This window comes from Dreissena polymorpha, chromosome 5 (genome assembly GCF_020536995.1).
Source record: "Dreissena polymorpha isolate Duluth1 chromosome 5, UMN_Dpol_1.0, whole genome shotgun sequence".
Taxonomy (NCBI): Eukaryota; Metazoa; Mollusca; class Bivalvia; order Myida; family Dreissenidae; genus Dreissena; species Dreissena polymorpha.
In genome coordinates, this window is record NC_068359.1 from 29,705,698 (window position 1) to 29,720,273 (window position 14,576).

A 14,576-nucleotide genomic window follows, 5' to 3' on the forward strand; every position below is an offset into this window, starting at 1 on the left:
CGAAATCTCTCAAAATAAACGATATTCCCCCGCCAAAGACTTAGCAAGTTCAAATTTTACAAATTTGCAATTTTCTAATTCTGATGCGAAAACAGCATCACATGAATCTTTTCGAACTGTACTCATGACTTGAAACACAAGTTTTCACCGTTTCAGTAATGTAAATAAAATAAAGTTAAAAAATTGCAAATTTGTAAAATTTAAACTTTGATCGTTTTTTAATGTAAAAACACTTTATTCAGATGCGAAAACGCAAAAGATAAACGTTACAAATTTTACAATTTTACAAATTTGCAATTTTCATTTTTCGATGCTATAAGAGCAATTTCTTTTCGAGCTGCCATTGAGTTGTATTCATTGTTACACACTAAATAAGCATATTTGTACAGTCCCAGAAATGAAATTAAAAAAAAATTCAACAATTGCAAATTTGTAAAATTTGATCTTTGATTGTTTTTGAATGTAAAAACACTTTTATTCAGATTAAACACAAGTTTTCACCGTTTCAGTAATGTAAATAAAATAAGTTAAAAAATTGCAAATTTGTAAAATTTAAACTTTGATCGTTTTTGAATGTAAAAACACTTTTATTCAGATGCGAAAACGCAAAAAAGAAACGTCACAAACATGCAAAGTTCAAATTTGACATATTTGCTATTTTCGTTTTACGATGCTATAAGAGGCCATGTATCGAGCTTTTCGAACTGTCATTGAGTTGTATTATTGTTACACACTATATACGCATACTTTTACAGTATATGTATATGTGATATATGCATAATGCATAAATGGCCGATTGAGTCATTAGAAATGTCGTCACAGTTTCATCAAATGCGCACCTACAATTGACCGGTATGCACATACGGTCCCGTGTAGGTGTGCCACTCGCGAATCTGTGACGACAGTTCCAATCTCAATTTTTATGCCATTCATATATGCAGGCTTACATGTAAACAAGCACGCACTTTCGCATACTGCACGAAAAGCGTTCAAGTGTGACGGAAGGTCAGGGTGGGGCATCGACCGTCATGACGTTACGGTCGCTTTGACACCTCAAAGAACATTGCAGACCCTGGTGTTGTCGTTCGAATGCGTCTCCACTATGAAGCCCCATCTCGGCCTATATGTGATATATGCATAATGCATGAATGGCCGATTGAGTCATTGGAAATGTCGTCACGGTTTCATTAAATGCGCACCTACAATGTACCGGTATGCACATACGGTCCCGTGTAGGTGTGCCACTCGCGAATCTGTGACGACAGTTCCAATCTCAATTTTTATGCCATTCATATATGCAGGCTAACATGTAAACAAGCACGCACTTTCGCATACTGCACGAAAAGCGTTCAAGTGTGACTTAAAGGTCAGGGTGGGGCATCGACTGTCATGACATTACGGTCGCTTTGACACCTTAAAGAACATTGCAGACCCTGGTGTTGTCGTTCTATTGCGTCTGCACTATAAAGCCCCATCTCGGCCTATATGTGATATATGCATAATGCATGAATGGCCGATTGAGTCATTGAAAATGTCGTCACGGTTTCATCAAATGTGCACCTACAATTGACCGGTATGCACATACGGTCCCATATAGGTGTGCCACTCGCGCTTGAATGGCCGATTGAGTCATTGGAAATGTCGTCACTTTTTTATCAAATGCGCAACTACAATAGATCGGTATGCACATACGGTCCCGTGAAGGTGTGCCACTCGCGCCTGAATGGCCGATTGAGTCATTGGATATGTCGTCACGGTTTCATCAAATGCGCACCTACAATTGACCGGTTTGCACATACGGTCCCGTGTAGGTGTGCCACTCGCGAATCTGTGACGACAGTACCAAACTCATTTTTTATGCCATTTATATATGCAGGCTAACATGTATACAAGCACGCACTTTCGCATACTGCACGAAAGCGTTCAAGAGTGACGGAAGGTCAGGGTAGGGCATCGACCGTCATGACATTACGGTCGCTTTGACACCTCAAAGAACATTGCAGACCCTGGCGTTGTCGTTCTATTGCGTCTCCACTATGAAGCCCCATCTCGGCTTATATGTGATATATGCATAATGCATGAATAGCCGATTGAGTCATTGGAAATGTCGTCACGGTTTCATCAAATGCGCACCTACAATTGACCGGTATGCAAATACGGTCGCGTGTAGGTGTGCCACTCGCGAATCTGTGACGACAGTTCCAATCTAATGTTTATGCTTTTCATATATGCAGGCTAACATGTAAACAAGCACGCACTTTCGCATACTGCACAAAAAGCGTTCATGTGTGACGGAAGGTCAGGGTGGGGCATCGACTGTCATGACATTACGGTAGCTCTGACACCTAAAAGAACATTGCAGACCCTGGCGTTGTCGTTCTACTGCGTCTCCACTATGAAGCCCCAACTCGGCCTATATGTGATATATGCATAATGCATAAATGGCCGATTGAGTCATTGGAAATGTCGTCAAGGTTTCATTAAAATGTGCACCAACAATTGACCGGTATGCACATACGGTCCCGTATAGGTGTGCCACTCGCGCTTGAATGACCGATTGCGTCATTGGAAATGTTGTCACGGTTTCAGCAAATGCGCACCTAAAATTGACCGGTATGCACATACTGTCCCGTGTAGGTTTGCCACTCGCGCCTGAATGGCCGATTGAGTCATTGGATATGTCGTCACGGTTTCATCAAATGCGCACCTACAATTGACCGATATGCACATACGGTCCCGTGTAGGTGTGCCACTCGCGAATCTGTGACGACAGTTACAATCGCAATTTTTATGCCATTCATATATGCAGGCTAACATGTAAACAAGCACGCACTTTCGTATACTGCACAAAAAGCGTTCAAGTTTGACTTAAAGGTCAGGGTGGGGCATCGACTGTCATGTCATTACGGTCGCTTTGACACCTCAAAGAACATTGCAGACCCTGGCGTTGTCGTTCTATTGCGCCTCCACTATGAAGCCCCATCTCGGCTTATATGTGATATATGCATAATGCATGAATAGCCGATTGAGTCATTGGAAATTTCGTCACGGCTTCATCAAATGCGCACCTACAATTGACCGGTATGCACATACGGTCGCGTGTAGGTGTGCCACTCGCGAATCTGGGACGACAGTTCCAATCTCAATTTTTATGACATTCATTTATGCAGGCTAACATGTAAACAAGCACGCACTTTCGCATACTGCACGAAAAGCGTTAAAGTGTGACGGAAGGTCAGGGTAGATCAACGACCGTCATGACATTACGGTCGCTTTGACACCTCAAAGACAAGTGCAGACTCTGTTGTTGTCGTTCTTTTGCGTCTCCACTATGAAGCCCCATCACGGCCTATATGTGATATATGCATAATGCATGAATGGCCGATTGGTCATTGGAAATTTCGTCACGGTTTCATCAAATGCGCACCTACAATTGACCGGTATGCACATACGGTCCCGTTTAGGTGTGCCACACGCGCTTGAATGACCGATTTAGTCATTGGAAATGTCGTCACGGTTTCATCAAATGCGCACCTACAATTGACCGGTATGCACATACGGTCCCGTGTAGGTTTGCCACTCGCGCCTGAATGGCCGATTGAGTCATTGGATATGTCGTCACGGTTTCATCAAATGCGCACCTACAATTGACCGGTATGCACATACGGTCCCGTGTAGGTGTGCCACTCGCGAATCTGTGACGAAAGTTACAATCGCAATTTTTATGCCATTCACATATGCAGGCTAACATGTAAACAAGCACGCACTTTCGCATACTGCACAAAAAGCGTTCAAGTGTGACGGAAGTTAAGGGAGGGGCATCGACCGTCATGACATTACGGTCGCTTTGACACCTCAAAGAACATTGCAGACCCTGGCGTTGTCGTTCTATTGCGTCTCAACTATGAAGCCCCATCTCGGCCTACATGTGATATATGTATAATGCATGAATAGCCGATTGGGTCATTGGAAATGTCGTCACGGTTTCATCAAATGTGCACCTACAATTGACCGGTATGCACATACGGTCGCGTGTAGGTGTGCCACTCGCGAATCTGGGACGACAGTTCCAATCTCAATTTTTATGACATTCATTTATGCAGGCTAACATGTAAACAAGCACGCACTTTTGCATACTGCACGAAAAGCGTTCAAGTGTGACGGAAGGTCAGGGTAGAGCATCGACCGTCATGACATTACGGTCGCTTTGACACCTCAAAGACCATTGCAGACTCTGTTGTTGTCGTTCTTTTGCGTCTCCACTATGAAGCCCCATCTCGGCCTATATGTGATATATGCATAATGCATGAATAGCCGATTTGGTCATTGGAAATGTCGTCACGGTTTCATCAAATGCGCACCTACAATTGACCGGTATGCACATACGGTCCCGTGTAGGTGTGCCACTCGCGAATCTGTGACGACAGTTCCAATCTCAATTTTTATGCCATTAATATATGCAGGCTAATATGTAAACAAGCACGCACTTTCGCATACTGCACAAAAAGCGTTCAAGTGTGACGGAAGGTCAGGGAAGGGCATCGACTGTCATGACATTACGGTTGCTCTGACACCTAAAAGAACATTGAATACCCTGGCGTTGTCGTTTTATTGCGTCTCCACTATGAAGCCCCATCTCGGCCTATATGTGATATATGCATAATGCATGAATGGCCGATTGAGTCATTGGAAATGTCGTCAAGGTTTCATTGAAATGTGCACCAACAATTGACCGGTATGCACATACGGTACCGTGTAGGTGTGCCACTCGCGCTTGAATGACCGATTGAGTCATTGGAAATGTCGTCACGGTTTCATCAAATGCGCACCTACAATTGACCGGAATGCACATACTGTCCCGTGTAGGATTGCCACTCGCGCCTGAATGGCCGATTGAGTCATTGGATATGTTGTCACGGTTTCATCAAATGCGCACCTACAATTGACTGGTATGCACATACGGTCCCGTGTAGGTGTGCCATTCGCGAATCTGTGACGACAGTTCCAATCTCAATTTTTATGCCATTCATATATGCAGGCTAACATGTAAACAAGCACGCACTTTCGCATACTGCACAAAAAGCATTCCAGAGTGAAGGAAGGTCAGGGTGAAGCAACGACCGTCATGACATTACGGTCGCTTTGACACCTCAAAGAACTTTGCAGACCCTGGCGTTGTCGTTCTATTGCGTCTCCACTATGAAGCCCCATCTCGGCCTAGGCGTCGAAGCCACCCAAAGGTCAGAAACAAACAGTTATGTCAAAGGAATAGGCATCATACCTGTGAACCATTAGCAGTTAATAGTGTACACATTCAATTATTGTTATGTCCATATATCACTAAAATCACTTGGTTAAAATAGTATTTATATTAGCATTGAAATATAAATGCAAAGCATAGAAATCAATAGAATGAATAATTTAATTGTGCATGCTTCAGATAAGTGAGCTCAAAATAGCATCAGACAAAAATGTTTAAATGCATATTAAATGCAAATGTATAGGGATATGTAAAAAATCATTTTAATCACACTTCATTTTTCTTGCAGATGTTTACTTGGACCCAACACTGGACCAAAAAGTTTCCCGGACTGCAACCGGTACACAGAGGCAACCATTATCTGCCTGTTGAGCGTTTTCCCAAAAATCAAACAGCAAATTTCCATGGTGTCAAAGGCGTTTGAAAACATACGGAATTTGATCCATGGAAATGCCAGAGTTACAAGGGAAACGAAACTCCAGCTGCCTCAACTTAGCCGGGGAACTTTCACCCAATGGTAAGAACTTAATCATTTCAGCTGTACATATACGTTATAAAAACTTAATCATTTAAGCTGTACATAAACGTTATAAGAACTTAATCATTTCAGCTGTACATATAAGTTATAAGAACTTAATCATTTCAGCTGTTCAAATATTTTAAGATTTTAATCATTGCAGCTGTACAAATATTTTATGAGAACTTAATCATTTCAGCTGTACAAATATTTTATAAGAACTTAATTATTTCAGATGTACAAATATTAGGATTGTATGATGATTAGCAAATTGCCTGATTATATGCTAGTAAACAGAGAATACTTATTTTAAAATGAATAAATTTACTGCTTTTGTTAGCTCACCTGTCACGAAGTGACATGGTGAGCTTTTGTGACCGTGTGATGTCCGGCGTCCGTTGTACGTGTGTGCGTGCGTGTGTCCGTCAACAATTTGTTTGTGTAGACAGTAGAGGTCACAGTTTTAATCCAATCTTTAAGAAATTTGGTCAGAATGTTCATCTTGATGGAAACTGGGTTGGGATTGTATTTGGGTCATCTGGGGTCAAACACTAGGTCACTAGATCAAATAATAGAAAAACCTTGTGTAGACAATAGAGGTCGCAATTTTCATCCAATCAATATGAAATTTGGTCAGAATGTTTATCTTGATGAAATCTGGGTTTATATTGTATTTGGGTCATCTGGGGTCAGAAACTAGGTCACTAGGTAAAATCATAGGAAAACCTTTTGTAGACAATAGGGGTCACAGTTATCATCCAATCTTCATGAAATTTAGTCAGAATGTTTATCTTGATGAAATCTGGGTTGGGAATGTATTTGGGTCATCTGGGGTCAACAACTATGTCACTAGGTCAAATAATAGAAAAACCTTGTGTAGACAATAGAGGTCACAGTTTTCATCCAATCTTTATGAAATTTGGTCAGAATGTTTATCTTGATAAAATCTAAATTGGGATTGTATTTGGGTCATCTGGGGTCAGAAACTAGGTCACTAGGTTAAATTATAGAAAAACCTTGTGTAGACAATAGAGTTCACATTTTTCATCAGATCTTAATGAAATATGGTCAGAATGTCTGTCTTAGTAAAATCCTGGTAGGGATTGAATTTGTGTCCTCTGGGGTCAGAAACTAGGTCACTAGGTCAAATCATAGAAAAACCTTGTGTGGACAATCACAAATTTCACCCAATCTCACTGAAATTTGGTCAGAATGTTTATCTTGATGAAATTTAGGTTGGGATTGTATTTGGGTCATCTGGGGTCAAAAACTAGGTCACTAGGTCAAATAATAGAAAAAGCTTGTGTAGACAATAGAGGTCACAGTTTTCATCCAATCTTTATGAAATTTGGTCAGAATGTTTGTCTTGGTAAAATCTGGGTTGGGATTGAATTTGGGTCATCTGGGGTCAAAAACTAGGTCACTAGGTCAAATCATAGAAAAACCTTGTGTAGACAATAGAGGTCATAGTTTTCATCTGATCTAAATGACATATGGTCAGAATGTTTATCTTGAATATACCTGATTTTGGATCGTATATGGGTCATCTGGGGTCAAAAAAGGGCCTCCTCTTGCTCCGCTATGGATGGGCCCTATACTACTCAGCAGTATAGGAAGCGGAAAATAAAACAAGAGCAGTTGGGTGTCCATACCAGAAAATACAAAAAAAAAATCAGATAAAATTATGTGTAAGAAGTGTGGACAGGAGCGTACCAGTGCCATCCATAGGCAGTACTTTGGAAACTGGTACTGTTCCACCACTGCCACATCTTTTGAGGATTGGAAAGAGCTACTCATGGATAGGGGATATGGGATGAAGAAAGATGAGTGACGACGTTTGTGTTTGTGAAATATTGATTATTCTTTTCAAATATGTGCAAAATACTTTTTTGTTTGTGCAAAACTGAAAGTGCATTTATTGTTGATTACTGATAGTGACGGTTTTTTGTGTGTCAAATACTGACAGTTTAGTGTGTATTCAAAACTGAAAGTGACAGTGTATTGTATGATCAAAACTGAAAGTGACATTGTATTGTGTGTTCAAAACTGAAAGTGACAGTGTATTGTGTGATCAAAACTGAAAGTGACAGTGTATTGTGTGATCAAAACTGAAAGTGACAGTGTATTGTGTGATCAAAACTGAAAGTGACCGTTTATTGTGTGATCAAAACTGAAAGTGACAGTTTAATTTTTGTTAAGTACTGACAGTGACAGTTTTTGTTTTGTGTATGTACCATTATCATTGACAGTGAGAGCAATGACAAAAAACACTAAACTTTGAATGCTGCCTGGTAAAATATGATGTTTTACATTATTTTTTAACAGAAGGTTCCAACCCTTGTAAAAGCAGAGGAGAATTTTAGTTAAAGCTAAGTCTTCTGTTCAACAAAACAACTTCCATAGTGTAATGGTAACACGTTCACTATCACAGTGAAAGATCCTGGTTCAAATCCTGGTGGAAGTAAAAAGTTGGATAGAGACATTTTTTCCATTTATAATACTTACATACAAATAAATTAAAGAACTATAATATCAATAACATATCTGAGTAACACAGTAATTATACAACATAAACCTGCTATGGATTGTAATACTCTTGTTTTCAAGGACTTTTTATAGATCTAATATTCAAAACGGGAGTGGAAAATGAAAGTAAAAAAGGTTAATATATTATAAATATATGTCTTTATCAAATCTATGTCAAGTTTGGAACTGGGTTGACCTTTTCACATTGAACCCTGGTTTACATTGACCTTTAGTATCCAATTGCTCAAAAACTAACATTTGCCGTATCTTACGTGATACTGAATGGATTTACTTTATACTTTGACACACACGGAGGCCCGTGTACTTAGGCAAGAACGATCCAGAAACCTTACTGTACTAATTAGAAATTACTGCAATGCTTGTCTTGATCAAATCTGTGTCAAGTTTGGAACTGGATAAGTGTAATATATCTTCGCAGTTTAGCTATCAATTGGCAAATACGACAATAACTTGTTTTAAAAAGCAGCATTTACATTTAACCCCAATAGCTAAATCATATAATGTTGACAACCTGTTACCCCTCCTAACTTCCATCTGTTTTCTTCAAAAAGGGGATTGGTCGGCATCACGGTGTGTAGTGTTTTAACGACCACAACATTTGAGCAAAATCGCCCTACCAGTACTTCGAGTACTTTGATTTAAATATATATATAATTTCGATTATTAAATGTTTCGATTAAGACTATCTTGTTATATATCAGTGGTACAGTATACTTTTATATTGAGGCAATAGAGAATTGAGGTTGTGCTTGTGCTTTAAAATGTTCTGTATCTGTTTTCACGGAACAAAACATTGCGGCGGAAGTAAACCATACTTGGTATATCAGATTCACCTGATAACTCAATTAAATTATTGGTTAATCACAAGGACTTTACCCGAACAATAGCATCGTCAAAATTGATTATGTGATCATATTCGGTTACTATATTAGCAACTTACCATGTTTAAATAAAGATTGTTAATACAATAATATAAAAAAGCAGGTTTGATATGAAAGAGAAGAAATAGAATAAAAACTGTGTGGTATATCCCCAGACAGCGGTGTGTAAAGTCCTCACTGTCTGTGTGTAAGTCCTAAGTGGTGGGGCTTTGTCAATTTGGAAACAAAGAAAAGTGCATGTACTTAAATATCCGATATATGTGAGAAGTTATGTTGTCAAATATTAAAGAATAATATTACTTATCATAAACATAATATAACAAACAGTGATACATTATACATTTTCATATAAAGACATTTTTATATTATTAAAATCGATTTGTGTGTGATTACCTCAGAAAATGGTGTGTTAAGTCCTCACTGGCTGTGTGTGAGTTGCCCTCAGTGGTTGGTAGGTCCTCTGTGATAGGTATGTCCTCAGTGCGAAGCGTATCACGCGACTGTCCCCACTAAGCTGTCAAATGTAATGTTTTGTTCTTATAGTTTAGATAAATATGAATAGCTGGATAGGATGGAAATCAACAACTGTATATATGTAAAAAAAAGTTAAAGTTCATACGATGCTTGCAAAGTAGTGTCCCAGTGGTGGGCAAAAATCATGTGTCCTCAGTCTCGACACCGTAGGCACGTACGCGTTCGTGCGTGGATGATTGCGTGTGCGTCTGTGTGACATATAAAATCTTTCATAAAATTTCCTATTTATTATGCCATGTCCTGTTGCATTTTATTTTACCGTAAATATACATTTTTTACTACAAACATACGCTTCTCTCTAACCATGTTATGTTTTGTGCAAGCCAATAATCACTTAATCAATTAGTTTATCGATACTCGCTACTCTACAGCAGACGACAAACAAGTGGACATTTCGTAATTGCTTTTCCGTTTGATCGTTTCATTAACTCTGGTCGTTTGAAAAAAGCGCTTCATCTGTATATGTGTCTTTTCTGAGTAGTGATTATGACATGTCTTTATTGAGTATTAACATATACTACTTTAACTGTATGCAAGGCAACGTTAACGGCATTGGAGATATGAGATGAACATTGTATTGAAATGATATTATCAGACGGTATTTTGTTCAGATCACATTGTTGGATTGGGTGACATGAAAGTGTGCCACATTCTTTACATCCTCGAAGGAAGATTTTCAACAACAAGTACTTGTTTAAGTAATTACTTGGCAAACGAGCATACGTCTTCGCTTTGACTCACATTCAAAGACTTACGGTACGTTCTTGTGTTTCTTCAACCAGACCATAAGTAACAAACGTCAATAAATGTGATTTAGCGTGAATTTGTGTATGCAAAATACAGCGGATGGCCCGGTTGTACTTTTGTTACGCATATAGTACGATCAAGTGGGAATTACGTTGATTTGCATGCTAGACAGACAGAGATATAATGTTTCAGTGCTTGATAATACAATTCGCGTTGCGTGACGTACATATCGTTTTAATAGTGATCATCGAAACTTTCAAAAGTCAATTAAATATCAAAATGTTTACATTCAACCCTGGAAAGAGCATCGCACTTACTCCAAATGGCAAATATCATACAGGCCCATCAGCATTAACGACCTGTCAGCGCGGTAAAATGACAGGGCTAAAACTGTGTCACCTAGTTTGGGGCGACGGCATTTGAGAACAACAAACAAATGTTACGAAGAGAATTTTTGCATTGAGTTAATATTCGCTCGATTTCTAGCGTCTTTTTCGATGGAAAATGCCGATGCCAGTGCAGACCGCAAGTGCATTATAGCAACATGGCCAGTGATTCCCAGCAGAAATATTGGAGAATTGATCAATTTTGACCGAAGACAGCGGCAGAATACACATACAAAAATGCATCTGCGATAAGATTTCCGTTTCTTGGAAAATTCACTTCAGGTTATATCACTTAAGCCGACAAAAAAACTAAAACAGTATTGTTTACTGCAGCCTTCCCACGATTCTCAAAGATATGAATTGAGCATTGATAATGCTAGTGAGATAGAGTGCTGTAACTCGAAACTGAAAACCAAGATTATGATGACGAAGTAACAGTTATGACTTCGTTAAGAGCTAAATCTGCTTCACCACCCGGCTTCTCACAGTATTCAATCCTCGTTCATAAAACATTTACTGGAAACTTACTTGTGGTGTTATGGTAAACGCGTGAAAGGAAATTTCGTGTCATTAAGACGCATGTACTTACATCCGAGTCGAATACTTAAAGGAAGCAAAATACAGATCACAAACGGGCTGTCCGCAGTCGCAGGCTTCGGAAGCGGTCGGAAAGGACTATTTCCGGCTCCGAAGGATACCCGTCTCAGTGCTGCAGCTGCTTCCGTGCTTTCTTTGCCTCAGAAGACTATCTACAGACGTTGAAAACACAGATGAGCAAGAAGATGATGGTAATGAAACAAGAAATTAATGCGTTATGTCATATGATATTGAACAATAAAACTTTTTTAAATTACATAAATGTGGTGTCGCAGATTGATGATTGTTCAAAATTGATTATTAAAAGTATAATATTATATATATTATAGTACATACTGTTTAAACTGATACAAACACGTAGACTTATCGAAATTTATAATATTTTATAATGCTATATAAGATATAATATAGTGTTTATTAATAGACTAAAATAGACGAATTACATATTTTGTTTTGAATTGTGTTTCCGAGAATATTCAAATTAACTGAAACGGCCAAACTCAGCAAACCGACTCATTTCTTATCGTCACACAATTTGGTATGTCCGCATTTAAGTTAAAGATTGTCAGATTTAGAGTAACACATAGACCAGTCTGGTACATATTGATCGTAAAATAACATGTGCAGTACAGACTGTAAAAGGTCATTAGTGTCGAAAAAAGACAAATAAGCCGTTTCGTGAAATTCACAAAAATAACACCGATGATGTGTAATTTATTGAAAGGTTACGTTCATAAAAAAATCACATTCCTGTCCCTGACTGTTCATTGTAATGGATTTACAATAATTTTATCTTTAATACATTTAACAGTTTAAAAATTACAACCCAACATTCTTTTAACCGAAAAACTCAAAATACAAGATAAATAAAGCAGTAAATTTTACAATAATAAGGGGTTATAGTGAAAAAATCCAATGCGTGAGCTGTTTTATATCTACGAATCAGTGCGAAAAAATGGTCACACGTTTGATTAGTGTTGTGATCCGGATCACTGTCTAGTGTCTATATTTCGGACAGGATTAAAACCATCAAGAGATATATGGCATTGGAATCCAATCTCTTTAAAATTCGATTGTATAGAAATGTTTTCGAAGGTCTGTGCTCTTTGAGCTTTTATTGATCAATTGATAGTTTCGCTTTATTTCAAATTTGAAAAACGAAGACCTGTTAATACATCTACCTGATAAACGAGCAAATAACGATGGTTCTCCAAGCTTTGGGAAACGTTGATTTACACGTAATTTTGAAAGAAAACATTACCGCTATACAATTCAAGAGACACAGAGTCCGTTATGATATTAACTACACGTCAAATAGATCATGTTGACATTTTGCAAACCGGTCATTAAAAATAACAAAAGAAGTTTCCAAAGTCCATAAATTGTGTTCCGATATCAATTAATCGATATATATAAATTATTACCATTTGACTCGTTCTGACATGATTTAGGCTAGAGTGAATCTGTACATGAACAATTGAGGTTGGAGTGGTGTACTTGATATGGTGTCCGCCTAGCGATCGGGAGGTCACGGGTTCGATCCCCACTGTGGGAGCGTTCTTACGAATTCCCCCATAGACACCAAGTACTGGTTCTAGTCCCAGGCAACGGACTCGAGAGTGTTTCAAATAAGCCTCAGGTTGTATATGCAATCGAGCTAAAATAAATAGGTTTAAACTATACACGAACAATTCATTGTTCAATGTAATGATTCGCGGAAAATTCATCAATAAATGCTATTTACCGTTCGCTCGCGACGATACTTGACATTGGTTAGTGTTTGCGAATGATATCTTTACGGTAAACTATGTTTTTTAATATCGGTTTACTACTATAATAAAATAATGACACATATTCTTGTTCTTGAACTTTTCTTAAACACGTTAATGCATACGCGTTCATAGACTGTGTTGAAGAATTTATAGAGCAACAACGAGAACAAAATTAATGTCGACACGAACGTCTTATGTGACCTGTATTAAGATCTACTTTGTTGATTTACAATGTAAAATTTGTTACCTAAAACACAATAATTTGCTTATGAAGAGACTGGGCTTTCTATATACCGGTACGTCTATATGAATTCAATTCAATCAACTGACGTCTTCAGCGCTTGCGGATTAGACATCTGTGAAAATGACTGCGTCTGTATTTAGTAGATTTGCATCGAGTGGGAATTTTCCATATGGCCATCGCCGTCAGAAGCCTTGTTTGTTCGTTTGCGGGGAATAGTGCAGAGGACTCCCCGTTTCAGAGACGACCCTATGTCTTTTGGTGCCCAATGTGAACGCCAAGTTCGGAGAAAAAGGTCGTATGAGACACGCCAAGAACGTAGTGTGAACGCTGTTACGTTCCCGCGTGAAAGCTGAGGGATCGCAGTGTAAACGCATTGAAAACGCTTCCGATGTGATGGAATGCTACGTACACGCGAAAAAACAGTTAGCAGGACCCCGGCACGTTAGTTGACTTTATTTGGATTTCTTTGAGAAAAACACATCAGCGTTCTGACGACTATCGGCGTTTTAAAAAACTGCCTGTTTTTGCGTAACGAGAACGCCAGTCCAGTGTGGCGGGGGAGGGGGTGTTAGAGTCATCACCTTTGAAAAGAATTAATCTGAAAAGTGAAATCACGAAACAGCGATTTCAAGTGCAATTAAAAAAAAAACTTATTGAAAAAAAAAGAAGAAAACGCAATTACTAAATCTCAAAGGGAGATAGATACGATGAGCTTTCCTTTCTTGAACTTTTAACAAAAAAGCAAAATACAACATGAAACCAAAAGTTTTGAAAATAAAATTTGTTATAGCCCTAATCTTTAAATCCGTCCCTGTCATAAAAAACATCGAAAATAATTAGGCAGCTGCAATTGTCTGTAATTAGTTTATAAGAATTGTTCATAACATCAATCTCCTAGTAGGGGCAGGGTTCGTTTCTTCCACTATATACCTCTGCTTTGAACTCAATGACAAGAATCTTGTCGAAACGTTTGTAATATAATAAACGCATATGGGATTAGATTTGTGCTTTTTAATGATTATAAATGGGTGGAAATTAATACTTTTGATTTCTGTAAATGAAACTAATTTTACGTTCAGTGACGCAGGTAA